General features: G+C 39.3%; 1 protein-coding gene across 4 annotated transcripts in view; it reads left to right on the top strand.

The window, feature by feature from the left end:
- The window catches only part of UMAD1 (UBAP1-MVB12-associated (UMA) domain containing 1), a 254,941-nt gene that overhangs the window by 84,145 nt on the left and 155,295 nt on the right, over positions 1 to 15,501 (top strand). The window contains exon 2 of one of the 4 annotated variants that reach the window (XM_064380374.1): positions 13,626 to 13,658. The exons of the other annotated variants lie outside the window; for them this stretch is intronic. The gene's annotated coding sequence lies outside the window, so the exon portion shown is untranslated. The remainder of the gene's footprint in view (positions 1 to 13,625; positions 13,659 to 15,501) is intronic. 4 annotated transcript variants of the gene reach the window in all.

The following is a 15,501-nucleotide window of genomic DNA, read 5'->3' as shown; positions in this document are numbered from 1 at the left end:
CAGAGTCTTGAATTTGATCCAGTATATAGTATGCTACAAATGGAAAGATTAAACTGGAGCAATATAATTAGGGTAAGCCATTGCATCTGCACTTGTATTGCAGCAACTGAATTTGAAACCAGCTGCAAAATGGTGACTAATCTGTCTGGCAAGCCCACATGAGAGTGTAGTACAATAAACCAACTTCAGCCTCATGAGCACGTGTTTCTTCAACTGAGCAGGTGATGGTGATGATGCAATCTGATTATACTTTTGACTGTATTCTAACCACAGTCAACAGTAGATACTCACAAGGGATTTCACAAAAGACTTAAAACTGACTATATATTTTTTCAGATAAGTTGAACTATAGACAGCCATAGAAACTAGTAATTTTTTTTCACCTTAGTGACTATCATACTTTGCAGTACTTTATAATCTTTAGGAGGCTTTAGTTTTCATATATGAACAGAAGATGAGAATAATAATGTGGAAAGAAAGTACTTGTACTTCGAGCTCTTATTCTGAATTGTTCACAACTACTTACGCTGATCAATTAAAATAATTAAATTGTCCAGACTATTTAATTCTATACAAACCAGAGATGATAAATCAGTGTCCTGTGTTTAAGTGGTACACTAACCTTTCCATATTCAGAGATGTACCTCCCTAGCTATAACCTGCCCTGATGAGGTGATATTTAAGTGTCTTGAACATTAAAGGTGTTTAATAAATACTCAGTTTGACTTGGACTTGAGCCTCTATTTTCGAAGGGAATATGTTTCTTCTTCCATTGTACCTCAGAGGGACTTGGTAAGCATGAATAAAGCCATCTGTTTGAAAATATATGTGCTACAGAAAAAAAGTGCTACAGGACCTAAAATGTATTATTTCACATGTGTAGTTCAGAAATATAGTATTTATAAATTGCTTGTTAATGTTAATTGTAAATAGCTAAAAAAAATATAGCTTGCAATAAAGGACATAAGAGCATTAAAATATAAAACTCATAAACCATACACCCCTGAGAATAAAGGGGGAAATGGGGTGTAAAAGCCCTAGGCTGGTGGCACTCAAACTTGGTGTATAGCAGAATGACTGGCTGCTTGTGAGAAGTGAATAAGCCTGGGCCTCATCCCCATCACTTCTGATTTTATAGGTTTGGAGTGGGTCCCAGGCATCTGTGTTTTTAATCATTTCCCTTCCTAACTTACTGTCTCCATTCAAACTTGAGAAACACCCAGACTACTGTAGTATTATGGTACTGTAGACTACTGAGTATTATTATAGTACTATAGTGCAGACTAGTAAGCTTCCTAATTGCCAAACGGAAGAAAATTTTTTACTGTCATCATAAGAAATAAACTTTTTTCATGGTAATTATAAAAAGACTTTTGAGGAAAAAAAAGCATCTTCAATAGTGATTTTGTAGAAGAAGCCAATTTGTTTTTTTCATATACTTATGTTTAAACTTTTTTATAAAAGTGAGGGGCATTTTACTGAATAACTACAAGCCTTCAGTGAAGGCCAAGTGCAGGTGTGCTGCTTTCTGGTAATCCAGACCAGGTGGTTAGTATGTGTTGTGGGTTGAATTCTGTCCCCCAAAAAGATACCTTTAAGACTTCACCCCCAGTACCTGTGAACATAACCTTATTTGGAAATAGAGTCTCTTTGTAGATAGAATCAAGTTAAGATGAGGTCATACTCATTGGAGAGGGTCCTCCTTCAATGATTGATATCCTTACAAGAAAAGGGAAATTTGGACAGAGGGACACACACACACACAGGAAGTGGCCATGTGAGAGAGGCAGAGATCGAAGTGATGCCAGCACAAGCCAAGGGACACCAAGGATTGCAAGCAACCACCAGAAGCTAGGAAGAGGCAAGGAAGGATTCTCTTTTAGAGACTTCAGAGAGAGCACAGCCCTACTGATACCTTGATTTCAGATTTCTAGCCTCCAGAAATGTGACAGAATAAATTTCTGTTGTGTTAAGCACCGAGTTTGTACCACTTTGCTATGGCAGCTTTGGAAACCTAATACAGTATGTGAATCACTTTTACTCTCATTTGGCTTTTTGACCACTACTAAATAGAAAAAAAAATAGTAAAGTTTCTTTTCTCAGATATTTCGTATGTGTGTAGAGGTTCATGAGCTCTGGACCTATCATTGTGGACAAGTTTGAATTCTATTTTAAATGTTAAGGAGCCTGCATGAAAACCGTACTACTGCTGCATAATTGTGAGCCCTGGGGGATACTTCCATTAGGAACCATTTTTCCTTAAAAAGAAGCTCATGCATTTGAATAAATACCAAATGGAGATGTCAGAGTTACGTTTCATAAAATATGGAGGAGACTTTTGTAATCAGCAGGAACTGGTCACTTTCATGATCTTCTACTGGAATGAAGACTTGCTTCTACCCCAGGAAAGATCTCTGCAGAGGGAGTGAATCAGCATCTGTGCTGAGTCTTCCTCCTTCTTGATCTTTTTTGTGACTGTCATGAGGATTTTGCTACCTGTCCTCTCAGGGATTTTATCAAACTCCCCACCTGTGATGGTTAATACTGAGTGTGCACTTGGTTGGATTGAAGGATGCAAAGTATTGATCCTGGGTGTGTCTGTGAGGCTGTTTCCAAAGGAGATTAACATTTGAGTCAGTGGGCTGTGAAAGGCAGACCCACCCTTAATCTAACTGGGCACCATCTAATCAGCTGTCCGCTCGGCCAGGATATAAAGCAGGCAGGAAAATGTGAAAAGGCTAGACTGGCTTAGCCTCCTATCCTACATCTTTTCCCATGTTGGATGCTTCCTGTCCTTGAACAGCGGACTTCAGGTTCTTGAACTTTGGGCTGCTTAATATGATTAGACCCAAAAATGCTAGGGACTCTACTTCTAATAGTGTGGAGAACACTGATAGTCCTTGGCATGAACTGTTTAGAGAGTAATGCAAAATAAATGCATTTGACACTCCTGATTCGCTGCTTGTGGGAGGCAAAGAGTTTAGTGACTCTGTACATAATACTTTTGGCTATATGTAGAGAACTAAGAAAAGTAATGAAGTGGGTTGGTTCCTCCTAAGTTCACTGGACAAAGTGATGAAGGAAAACGATGAACTCGGGGATTCTAATTCCTGGCTTCAGAAGCAGATACTGAGCCTTAAGTCTCCTAAGATTGCCCTTAGTGAGAGTCTTATCTCTTGTAGTGAAAGAGTTGAAATTGTGGAAAAACAGACACAAACTCTTATCATGCGAGTGGCTGACCTGCAACGAAAGATGTGTGCACAGCCTTGCCAGGTGTCTACTGTTAAAATAAGGGCACTAATTGGAAAAGAATGGGACCCTGCAACTTGGAATGGGGATGTGTGGGAGGACCTTGATGAAGCTGGGGACACTCAGCTTGTAAACCCTGATGAACCTTTTTTTTTGCCAGAAGAAGCTGCTTCTCCATCCCTAGTAATGGCAGCATGCATTCCCGGACCCACACTGCCATCAGCCTTTCCACCTTTGTCTGAGGAGATGAACCCTGCGCTGCCTGAGGCAATGTGATGGCCTCCCGTGAGGCAGTTGCCAGGCAAGATGATGTTGATTCTCAGGAGCCACCCAATACCCCTATTTGCTTCTAGACCTATAACTAAAGTCCTGGCGGGCCCCTAGAGGCGTGGTTCAGAATGTGACCCATGAGGAGGTGCACCACACTTAAAAACAATTGCTCGAGTTTTCCAATTTATATATGCAGAAATCTGGAAAACAGACATGGGAGTGGATATTAAGGGTGTTGGGATAATGGTGGAAGGAACATAGAGTTGGATCAGGCTAAATTTATTGATTTGGGCCCATTAAGTAGGCGTTCTGCATTTAATGTTGCAGCTCAAGGGGTTAAAAAATGTTCTAATAGTTTATTTGCTTAGCTGAAATATGGATTAAAAGATGTCCCATTGTGAGAGGGCTGAAAATGTCTGATCTCCCTTGGTTTAATGTAGAGGAGGTGATCCAAAGACTTAGGGAGATTGGGATGATGGAGTGGATTAGTCACTTTAGACCTACTCTTCCCAGCTGGGGGGGGGGTCCAGAAGATTTACCCTTGACCAGTGCTTTGCAAAACAGATTTGTGAGGGCAGCACCTGCATCTTTGAAACGCCCTGTAATTGCTCTTCTCGGTCTGTCAAATCTAACAGTGGGAACCATAGTCACTCAACTACAAAATTTAAATACAATGAGAATAACTGGATCCTGAGGTGGCAGGGCCAAGTGGTGGCACTCTAACCATCAAAGGCAAGGTAGACATAGCTACTGTAATGGACAGCAGAGGCAAAGCAACAATCAGAATAGTCTGACTCATGTAGAGCTCTGACATTGGCTAATTAATCACAGTGCTCCTAGAAGTGAAATTGATAGCCTACTGCATTTCTACTTAATTTATATGAACAGAAAATTTCCAGGTCAAACAGACAAAAGACTAATTTGAATTATAAAAACAGAGAATCACAGCCCCTCGGTCAATTTCCAGACTTGCGCTAGTTTACAGACCCAAAACCCCTTGAATGGAGGGGAGGCTGGGTCCCCTTGAGGAAGGACCCCATTACACTACCAACAATTTATGCTGCTAATCTTTCTCCCATCCTCCCCCAAGGAGACCTCCAGCCTTTTACCAGGGTATCTGTGCATTGGGGAAAGGGAAATGATCAGACATTTCAGAGACTACTGGACACTGAGCTGACATTGATTCCAGTGGACCCAAAACATCATTGTAGAACTCTAGTTAAAGTAGGGGCTTATGGAGGTCAGGTAATTAGTGGAGTTTTAGCTCAGGTCGGACTTACAGTGGGTCCACTGGGGCCCTGGACTCATCCTGTGGTCATTTCCCCAGTGCCAGAATGCATAATTGGCATAAACATACTTAGCAGCTGGTAGAACCCCTACATTGACTCCCTGACTGGTAGAGTGAGAGCTGTTATGGTAGGAAATGGAAGCTTTTAGAGCTTCCTTTATCTAGAAAAATAGTAAATCAAAAACAATATCACATCCCTGGGGAACTGCAGAGATTAGTGCCATCATCAAGGACTTGAAAGACGCGGGGGTGGTGATTCCTACCACATCCCTGTTCAACTCTCCTGTTTGGCCTATGCAGAAGACAGATCGATCTTGGAGAAAGACTGTGGATTATTGTAAGCTTAACCAAGTGGTGACTCAAATTGCAGCTGCTGTACCAGACGTGGTTACATTGCATGAGCAAATTCACACATCTCCTGGTACCTGGTATGCAGCCATTGACTTGGCAAATGCCCTTTTCTCCATTCCTGTCCATAAGGTTCACCAGAAGCAATTTGCCTTCAGCCAGCAATATACCTTTCCTGCCCTACCTCAGGGGTATATCAACTCTCTGGCTTTGTGCCATAATCTTATTTGGAGAGAATTTGAGTGGTTTTCACTTCCACAAGATATCACACTGGTCCATTACATTGATGACATTATGCTGATTGGATCCAGTGAGCAAGAAGTAGCAAACAAATTGGACTTACTGGTGAGACATTTGCATGCCAGAGAATGGGAAAAAAAATCTGATTAAAATTCAGTAAGCTTCCACCTCAGTAAAATTCTTAGGGGTCCAGTGGTGTGGGGTCTGTTGAGATATTCCTTCTAAGATGAAGGATAAGTTGCTGCATTTGGCCCCTCCTACAACCAAGGAAGAGGCACAACACATAGTGGGCCTGTTTCGATTTTGGAGGCAGTACATTCCTCATTTGGGTGTGTTACTCCAGTCCATTTATCAAGTGACCCAAAAGGCTGCCAGTTTTGAATGAGGTCCAGAACAGTAGAAGGCTCTACAATAGGTCCAGGCTGCTGTGCAAGCTGCTCTGTCACTTGGGCCATATGACCCAGCAGATTCACTGGTGCTTCATGTGTCAATGGCAGATAGGGATGCTCTTTGGAGCCTTTGGCAGGCCCCCATAGGTGAATCACAGTGGAGGCCTCTAGGATTTTGGAGCAAGACCATGCCATCATCTGCAGATAACTACTCTCCTTTTGAGAGACAGCCCTTGGCCTGTTACTGGGCTTTGGTGGGAACTGACCGTTTGACTATGGATCATCAAGTCACCATGTGACCTGAACTGCCTGTCATGAACTGGGTGCTTTCTGACCCATCTAGGCAAAAAGTGGATCATGCACAGCAGCATTCCATCAACAAATGGAAGTGGTGTATCTGTGATCGGGCTCAAGCAGGTCCTGAAGGCCAGAGATGGCCAGATGTGTGATTATATACTGATTCATGGGCTGTAGCCAATGGTTTGGCTGGATGGTCAGGGACTTGGAAGAAGCATGACTGTAAAATTGGTGACAAAGAAAATTGAGGAAGAGGCGTGTGGATGGACCTCTCTTAGTGGTCAAACACTGTGAAGATAATTTGTATCCCATGTGAGTGCTCACTAACAGGTAACCTCAGCAATGCTTCTGCTAAGACTACCATCCATAGACTCATGAAATACCTTATCCATCATCATGGTACTCCACAGAGCATTGTCTCTGACCAAGTCGCTCATTTTACACTAAGGAAATGCAGCAGTGGGCTCATGTTCACGGAATTCACTGGTCTTACAACGTTCCCCATCATCCTGAAGTAGCTGGATTGATAGAATCATGGAATGGCCTTTTGAAGTCACAATTATAACACCAAATAGGTGACAGTACTTTGTAGGGCTGGGACACAGTTCTCCAGAAGGTTGTTTATGCTCTGAATCAGTGTCCAATATATGGTACTGTTTCTCCCATAGCCAGGATTCATGGTGAAAGTGGAAGTGGCACCACTCACCCTTACCCCTAGTGATCTGCAAAATTTTGCTTCTTGTTCCTGTGACATTATGTCCTGCTGACCTAGAGGTCTTAGTTCCAGAAGGAGGCATGCTGCCATGAGGAAACACAACAATGATTCCATTAAACTGGAAATTAGAATTGCCACCTAAACACTTTGGGCACCTCCTACCTTAAGTCAACAGGCTAAGGAGGGAGTTACAGTGTTGGCTGGAGTGATTGACCTAGACTATCAAGATGAAATCAGTCTACTACTTCACCACAGAGGTAAGAGTATGCATGAAATACAGGAGATCTATTAGGGTGTCTTTTAGTATTTACCATGTCCTGTGGTTAAGGTCAATTGGAAACTACAACAGCCCAATCCAGGCAGGACTGTAAATGGCCAAGACCCTTCAGGAATGAAGGTTTGGGTCACTCCACCAGGAAAAAAAATCCATGACCTGCTGAGGTGCTTGTTGAAGGCAAAGGGAATACAGAATGGGTAGTAGAAGAAGGTAGTCATCAATACCAGCTACATGACCAGTTGCAGAAATGAGTACTGTAATTTTCTTGAGTATTTTTTCCTTCTTTTGTTAAAAACATGTTGGTTCATGTATATATACACTGTACTAAGAATACGCCTTCATTTTCTGTTTTACTTTATCATATGACATAAGATTTACTGACTTACCACTATTTAAGTATTGTTAACTTTATGTAATAGCTTTTGGGTTGGGTATTGGTGTGTGTTCAGTTATACATAGGATAGTTGTATTATATTAGGCATAATTATGACTTTATTATTGTCTTTATTTGAAACTTACATATGATCTCAGGAGATGTGTATGAGTTCACGTTGACAAGGGATGTACTTATGATGGTTAATACTGAGTGTCAACTTGATTGGATTGAAGGATGCAAAGCATTGATCCTGGGTGTGTCTGTGAGGGTATTTCCAAAGGAGAAAACATTTGAGTCAGTGGGCTGGGAAAGGCAGACCCACCCTTAATTTGGGTGGGCATCCTCTAATCAGATGCCCGTTCAGCCAGGGTATACATCTTTCTCCCATGTTGGATGCTTCCTATCCTCCAGCATCAGACTTCAAGTTCTTCAACTTTGGAACTTGAACTGGCTTCCTTGCTCCTCAGCTTGCAGATGGCTTATTGTGGGACCTTGTGATTGTGTGAGTTTAATACTCCTTAATAAACTCTCTTTATATATGTATCTATTCCATTAGTTTGGTCCCTCTAGAGGACCCTGACTAATGCACCATCCAAACCTATTTTCTTCTATTGGCTCTATTTTCAACCCTTGGGACCTCCATTCTATGGTAAAATGCCCTATTCAGAGTACCAGCTTGAAGCCAAACTAGTACATGTTCAGATATGTTCGTACATGTGTGCACATCTAGAGTTGCTTTTTTGAGGATAATTTGGTTTTAACTGTAGGTATCTTTATAGTCAACTTGACATAAAGGTAGGTACCTCTACCTGGGAATATCCTGGTTCTCACTGCTTACAGCTGGGGGCCAGCAGGAAAGTCTTTTAATCTCTTTGAGTGTTCAGTTTACAAAATTGAGACGATTAAACCTATCGCAGGCTAGGCACGGTGGCTCATGCCTGTAATCCCAGCACTTTGGGAGGCTAAGGCAGGTAGATCATGAGGTCAGGAGTTCATGATCAGCCTGACCAACATGGTGAAACCCCGTCTCTACTAAAAATACAAAAATCAGTTGGGTGTGGTGGCACATGCCTGTAGTCCCAGCTACTTGGGAGGCGGAGGCAGGAGAATTAATTGAACCTGGGAGGTGGAGGTTGCAGTGAGCCAAGATTGCGCAACCGCACTCCAGCCTGGGTGACAGAGCAAGACTCTGTCTCAAGAAAGAAAGAAATAAAACCTATCTTAGAGGTTGATGCATGGATTAAGTGAGTAGCCATATCTGGTACACAGGAAGCCCTCAACAAGTGATATCTCTGCTATATGAATAGCATTAAGATTCCAATAGCATTTTCTTTTCACTATGTTCCTTCTCATTCATTTGTGGTGTATCTATGTTTTCATTCATTGATTCAGCAGTATTTATAGTGGGCCTACCATATGTCAGTGACTTTGCTGGACATTAGGAATATATGGTGAATATGATGGATATAGCCTGTGCCCTTATAGAACTGACAGCCCAGTTGTAGAGATAGACATTAGTTATACGATCACCTAAGTAAGTGTAAAACTACAATGTTCATAAGTGGTACTAGAGCAACTGACCAAATGTGGAAGGTTGAGTACGGTTTCTATAAGTACATAATATATTTGAGTTGGAAATGGAAACACGAATGAGTTAACTGGATGGAGAACAAAGAGAGGTGAGAGAGTTTGAGACTGCCAAAACAGCAATGTTTAATGGCTCTTTGGTGGGAGGGAACATGGCACATTTGGTGAGTTGGGAAAAGGCCCTTTGACTGATATGCAGAGAGCCAGGATGGAGCATGGAAGGTGATGAGGCTGGGGAGTTAGGCAGACCCTAGTCTTGCTAGACCTTGTAGGCGCTGGTCATGTTTTTATCTTGAGCGGTGGAAACCAATGTTGAACATTAAGCTGAAGATGGGAATGAGCTGGACAATTATGGGTTTGAAATAATATTTCATTTTCATCCTTTGAGACGCCTTTGTTCTCTCAGACAGCTGCTCTTCATTCTGTCAAACACGTGGTACTTGGCTTCTGTGATTAGGGTGTCAGTCTCTTGCAGTCATTCTGCTATTTCAGGCTATTTCTTTTCTACCTCATTAAGGCTCCCATCTCCTGAGCTTGTATTTGGCCATTGCTATTCTCTACTCACTCTGGATTGTGTCCCAGACTTCATAAAGCCCTTTCACTTGATTTCTTTCCCTTCCTAGATCCTATAGATAGCCTGGGTAACTCTAAAATTCATGATGCCCTGGTGAACACCCTAATCTCAGTCTTCAAAAACTTTGTCATTGGAGCCAGCCATTCTCTTTTCTATTCCCATCATTCTCTGCTGTGGCCTTGCTCCAGATTATATAATCACTCAGAGTGGTGCTGCCTCAAAAAACTTAAATTTTAAACCCAGAAATTCTCTCACATGTCAACTTGTCCCTCTTTCCTGCTGCTATTCCCACTCATTCACCGAATTCATTGACAGCTGTTTGCTCAGTCTGTCGTCACTTCCTGACTTCTCTTACCCAGTCTGGAGCCTATGTTCAATAGTTGCAGTGTTCTAAGATCAGGTCTGTATTGTTTAGGACCCTGCTGCTTTTCGACTCTGGATAAACTCGACTTTTCCCTTTACGTGTCCTTGGTCCCAGGCTACTAAGCATTCCTGGAAAAAATCATAACTGTGATATGGGCACTATAATGTATCTTTGCTTTCCAGTTATGTGAGCTGTCAGCTTTCTTCTGTGGTCCTTTCTCATCACTTTTGTCTTAACTGGGTGAATTTCAACTTTGGCTGTATTTTGGAATCACCTGGGGGTGCTCTAAAAAATACCAATAGCTGCCATTCACTTCTAGAGGTTTTGATGCAATTGCCCTGAAGAACACCGGGCAGGGACTTTTAGACACTCTCCAGGTGATTCTAATGTGCAGTCAAGGTTGAGAACCATGTACTAATGTGACCACAGAGACTGATGGACATGTTTGCTGCTGCTTGAACTCTCTGCTAGTCCTCATTTTAAGCAATAGATCTAATCTCATCAAGCTTCTCTTTCTTTTTTTACATTTAAACTTACCTCTAATTACATTCATACTTGCCTAGTTCATTATTATTCTAGAGGAAAGCAATTACCTATATCCTCACATTTAAGCCTTTCAAAAGGTACACTGGTGTCTGTCTCACCTTCTCTGCTCCTGATCTGAGCCAGATGGTCTGAGTGGCTAGGTTTAAAATAATAGGCATGTACTAAGCATGCATTTCTCTTAAAAGCAAAACAAAAACCTGTGGGGAAAAAAAACCCAAATCTGCCAAACCCAAGTCTAAGCAGTATTAAGTGGAAAGATGACAATTTTCAAAGCAAATAATATTTGATGAAATATACTGAGATGTGGTATCTAGAAGATGGTTGGGACTGGATAGGAGTAGTGGTGGGAGTGGAAGTAGTGGTGGGAATGGTGGTGGGGCTTTGTATATTACATTAAAATTGTTGGACTTCGATTTTTAATGTTGAAAGCTCCTCCTAGGGGGAAGGAGTAAAATGATCAAATATGTATTTTAAGGATGGAACTATGGTAGCAGTGTAGGGCATGGTCTGTAAAGGAAACAGGTTAGAGGACATTTGGGAGCAATGTTCAGCAGTCTAAGCAAGAAATGATGTCCTGCACTAAAGTAGTAGCAGCGAGGAAGACAAAGGAAAAAAAGCCATGCTTCTAGAGGTTAAAGCTAGAATCAATAAGATTGGCTCATTTTGCATTCTGGAGAATTCTGTCAAAGACTCATAGGCATTTAAGTTAATTTGTTCATAGTAATTAACCCAAAAGACTGCTAAATTGCCTATTTATTTATAAGCTGCCCCAATAAAAGAGTTTTCAGGAAATTTTTTTTGAAAGAATAGAAATCTCGTCTATGGAGTGTAATGCTAGAGCAAATTTAAATAAGTGATTTGATCAGTGATTCAGAATCTTTATAATGGTCCATTGAAATGTGTAAAAGAAGCCTTAAGTATAAAAATACCATAATCCAGAGAAGTGTAGTAGCTAAGGGCTTAGGCTGTAGACATAGACGAGCTTTGAGGTTCATCTCCTGCCTTAACTGACCCGGTGACCTTGAGCAAATTGCTTAACATTGCTACAATTCATTTTCCTTATCTGTACAATGGAAAAACTTAAGAGGGTCCACCTTAGAGGATTGTGAGAAATATCTGAGATAAATATTAATTACCATTATTTTGTTTTATATAGTGAATTTTAGATAGATATTCTTATATCTTCTGCTTGGATTACTTGCTCTGGCCATTGAGATTCACTAAAATATTCTTGTTATTTAGTAAGCAAATGCAGAGTAATTCATGTTCTTTTAAAAAAAAAATTCATTGGCTGAGTATTAGCCAACGGATGTTTTTGTTAAACATAAAAATGTTGATTCTCTCATGAAGTTCCAGTTGAGTGTTTTTTCTCAAAATTTACTAATTGCCCTTAACTTCTATAATCAATAAATTCTGTGAAGAGAAAGAAGTAGGGAGAACAGTAAAGTGAAAAGGCAAACATTTTCTAATGAGTTGCTGTTAGTCTTCTAACATGGGAAAAATAAGAAAGTTTCTAATACATATATATAACTTCACAGCCATTTGGGGTGTTTTAAAAATTTCCATGTTAACTTTAAACCTTAGTCTTTGTTGTATTTGTGACAGAAGAAAAATTTTAAATGACTTAAATCAGTGTGCATAAGACTTTAACATTGCAGTTTAAATTTATAGACTTCAACATAACCACCAGTTTTTGGTGATCCAACATTCAGTCTGATTTTCCACTTCATTGAAAACATTCTACAGCTGCTGCTGAGTGATTTCATAAATTGCATTCATGATCCTGGCTGGAAGTTCTCTTAAAGAATGTGGTCTGGATGAATACACAACAGTTTTAACACAGTCCCATAAAATATAGTTCAGTGGGATAGGTCAAGTTTAAAGTTGCACAAGGATTTCATAAACACCCTGAGTAGATGGGCACTAAAACTTTGAATGTGTTATATGGAAAAACCTTATAAAGGGTGGCAGTGTTCCAAAGGTAGATTAAGTTGGTCATCTGTGAAACAATTCCTACTACTGATGGTTCTTAATAGTACCACCTGCTAGTTGTTTCATATTAAATTGTGTGAAATAACACATTATGTAAACTGATGAACTACTTATTTATTTAATAAGCCCATCAATGAAAGAAACCTCTGTCATAAGTAATGGAGTTATTAGGTCCAAAAAGTCTTAGGCCAGAAATGTTAGGCATTTTTGTGGACAAAGAGTGCTGTAATCTCATATTGTTTTTTAAAACTGCAGCAAGTAGCACATAATACCCAGTTGGTATGTTTGTCCTTTATTTGGCTGGAAACTCCAGAGTCTCTGGGTAGTCAGCTGAATGCTGATTTAAACTCAGAGAGACATCAGTGGTCTTGGTGTATAGTTCCTAAGATACCACTAGGCTATAAGTATGCCCTGAAGACTGACATTTTGGGTGCTTCCCTGATGCATTTCCTTTGCTGATCTTATTTATTGGTTTAGCAAGAATATATTTAATGACATGACAGTTGCTGTCTTAGAGACCAAAGCCCAACAATATAAACTTGATATTTCTGATCGAAGGAATTCCTCATTCAATTCCGTAAATTATAATTGTGGTCCCTTTTAGAATAGATGGTCCTCATGTTTTGAATTAATATGATGACATGAAATGAATGATACACAGAAAACATTAGCAATATGTGGTCATTATGACTTTACAGTCTAGTGTGTCACAAGACATTGTACAGAATTATCCCAGGCCAGTTTTTAATACTAGCCAGTCATGTCAATTGAAGTTAGATATTCTGCCAAAATATTATTTTCAGCTTTGTCACTAAACTTTTCTTTGTTTATAATAATATATGACTTTTCATACTTATGCATTTTATAGGTCTAAAATACTCCATTTGTATTAATAGCTGTTCAAGCTATCTTGAATCTAGATAGCATACACCAAGACAGATTCCCCACATATTTATAAAATTGATTATAGACTTACATTATACATAATATGAATATCTCTCTTTAGAGAAGAAAATATGAGTGTAATTTCTGGTTCTTTCAGATAATCGTGAGATTTTAATTTCCTTGTATTTTCAAAGGAGTGTAATCTCTTTTCATTTTTTTTTGTTACAGTTAAGAATTAACAGTGTTTTCTTTAATTACAAGGTATGTATAAGGTTATTCTCCCCAACCACCCTTTTTTTAAACTTTTGATGTTTTTGATCAATGTCATTATCATCAAAGCGATTTTAGAGTTACTGCAGGGCTACAGGCTTAAGTTCCTTTTGAGATATTGATCCCAGTTTTGTAATCATAGGAGACTTTGTTAGCTCACGATGTCTCAGAGCTTTGAGTCCCCTATGGTATGATTTTGGGTGTGCCAGGTCAAATTAAACTGTTTTATTTACCCTTATGTGGATATGAGTCTTCTCTTAGTTCCCAGAAATTCTCTGGTTCCTGTGCCTTGGTGTTGTAGCTAACCTTTATTTATTATTAAGTCTTTTAAATTTTAATTAAGGCCTTTAATTTGAAACTTTAAGAAGTTCATGAATATACGAAGCTTAATACTTTTGAAATTATCTTTTCTATTTAATTAAGCTATATGTTGGTGCTTTTACTTTCAGAGCTAAACCTCTCTCCCTATTCAGCATTCATCCAACTAAATTTGAAATATCTGTTATTCTTCATTATATTGAGAAGTATATGAACTTTACTGTATATTTGAAGTTTCATCACAAATACTCAAGATCACAAGGAATTTTGTTAAAATAAAGCCCTTCACCATACCATGCTGAAACCAAATGCCTACCCTCAAGGGCTTTTTTGATCTCTCTTGTTTTCCATTATTCACTTAAAATAATTACCTATCATTTCCATTAATTCGCATTAACCACCTTATGATATATCTTGTGGTCTTTAAAGCCAAATGATATGCTAGCTAACTTTATTTTTTCATACATAAAAAAATGTGTAACCCCAAGTGCATTTACTCACAATGCTTTGCAATTTCCCACAATGCTCAGGAAATATCTAAGATCTAAGACTACTATACAGAAAGCACATTCAATTTGAATTCTATTTTTACATAGTAAATATAAAATTATATTTTATACTCCTAGATTATATTTAATAAATATAGTGTGAACAGGGTATTATTTTAGTAGTTTCTGTCATGAAATAGGTCTCACAAAACCAACGGTGTAAAAAAATTTCAAGAACTCATCAGGTAAGTTATAATTTAATAGACAATGATTTGTCCATGAAGAGTGATTATGCCTTAAATGAATATTGCTGCAAAGTCAAAGAGAAAAGTTGACATTGGTAACATGTCACTCTTGAGGATACAGACATTTTGGCTAGAAATAACCCATCATGGGATCAAATTCGAAGGAAAGGTAGTAATAATTTAAAGGTAATCCTAAAGGTACAATATGTGCAGATACACACATACACATACTCTGAAGACTTCTGCAAACTTTTAATCCAAGCTTACTTTTAGTGTGTTGTACATATTTCTTGGAGACCACTGGGGTAAATCCTACATCCTCATCTTAAATATGAATCTCTTCAGAGTTAATTTCTATCAAGACAGTTCTGATTATGTTGACCTAATAGTTTTAGTTTCCCCAAAGTCTGCCTCACTGAATTTCGGAGGACTTGGAAACACCCACAAAGTGTCTTCCACAGATTTTTTGCTATAGGAGTTGTGTTCCTAAAAGTTTGTACCATCAGTAGTCACATCCATAGGAATGGATCTACCATTGTTTGTCCATGATTGGAGAATTGCTTTCCCTAATAAAATACTCAGATCTCCTGGTAAAGGAGAAGCTGTGGTATTTCTTACAAAGAGCTTTATCATTTGGCGAGAAAGAGGGATGTCTGTTGAATGTTGCAGTAAAATGCATGAAATGCAGCTTTGTGCTGTCCTCCCCAATGTCTTCAACATATTCTCTTGAGACAAAGGCTTTCCTGGTTGTAGTAATAATTTTCAGTGTTCTTAGTAGTCATT

This window comes from Aotus nancymaae, unplaced genomic scaffold (assembly GCF_030222135.1).
Source record: "Aotus nancymaae isolate 86718 unplaced genomic scaffold, 86718_ANA_hifiasm-v0.15.2.pri h1tg000025l, whole genome shotgun sequence".
Classification (NCBI taxonomy): domain Eukaryota; kingdom Metazoa; phylum Chordata; class Mammalia; order Primates; family Aotidae; genus Aotus; species Aotus nancymaae.
This window is presented reverse-complemented; position numbering and strand designations above follow the sequence as displayed.